Raw genomic sequence first — 1,105 nt, 5'->3', positions numbered from 1 at the left:
CAGAGCTTTTTGGTTTTTCCCTACTTGTAGGGACACTTGATGGACCACCACAATTTCTGAATTCATCCTTTCATCAGAAGGAAATGTTTGTAGTTTTGTGCTATCTTTTCCTAGTGGCCTTGGTATCACCCTGATACACAGGCAAGAGGCTCTTACTCCAGTCTCCACATGTTGACAAATTAAAGTATTAAACTGTACATTTATTAATAAAAATAAAATCATTAGAAAACAGGAGAAGTCAGGACTAGCACAGTATGATCCAGAACCCAAAATATCTGCTCTCTTGGCTCATGACTCATGACTAAATATAATTTGCATTTTACCTTTTAATTCTATTATGTAGTTTTCAATAATTTACAATAAAAAGAAAATTGAGGGAGTTCCCTGGCAGTCCAGTGGTTAAGACTCTGGGCTTCCAACACAGAGGACACAGGTTCAATCCCTGGTCAGGGAACAAAGATCCCACATTTTGTGTGACATGGCCAAAACATTAAATAAAACTTAAAAAAAAAAAAAGACTGAAACTATATGAAGATAATCTTAATTTAGTTGAATCTATATATATTTTTTAGGTTTAATTTAATATTGAATGAAAATATAGTCACATTTTATATACTTTAGTAAAAACTGCATTTTCAAAATAATTTTATTATTGAAAATTAGTAAAAGTTAAAATTATGATAAAATTATGTAATAGAAAATTCAGTTTTGAAAAAAAAGATGAAAATGAAAAAGAAATATAAAAGCTTCAAAGAAGTGGTCTGTGAAGGATAGGCTCTAAGGTGGTACACAAGATTCCCCACACTTGTGTAATCACCTTTCTTCTTCAGGTTAAGACCTGAGACTTGTTTTAGCCAATAGAACACAGCAAAGGTGATAGCACTTCCATCATTCTATTACATAAGACTGCTTGGTAGGAGACTCTCTCCCTCACTGATTATGGTGGTTCGGAAGTCCATGTGGCAAGAAACCAAGGGTGGCCCCAGCTGAAGATCAACAATAAGCTGAGTTTCTCACTTGTATCATCACAAGGAACTGAACTCTGCAAAAATCCATGATAGCTTGGATGCAGACACTTCTTCAAGGGTACTTTGAGATGAGACCA

At 34.5% G+C, this 1,105-nt stretch overlaps 1 non-coding gene across 1 annotated transcript; it reads left to right on the top strand.

The window, feature by feature from the left end:
- Positions 1-381: 381 nt before the first annotated feature.
- Positions 382-454, top strand: TRNAG-UCC (transfer RNA glycine (anticodon UCC)). The gene has a single exon. It is a non-coding gene; the product is annotated as a tRNA-Gly (tRNA).
- Positions 455-1,105: the final 651 nt, after the last annotated feature.

This window comes from Bubalus kerabau, chromosome 11 (assembly GCF_029407905.1).
Source record: "Bubalus kerabau isolate K-KA32 ecotype Philippines breed swamp buffalo chromosome 11, PCC_UOA_SB_1v2, whole genome shotgun sequence".
Classification (NCBI taxonomy): Eukaryota; Metazoa; Chordata; class Mammalia; order Artiodactyla; family Bovidae; genus Bubalus; species Bubalus kerabau.
This window is presented reverse-complemented; position numbering and strand designations above follow the sequence as displayed.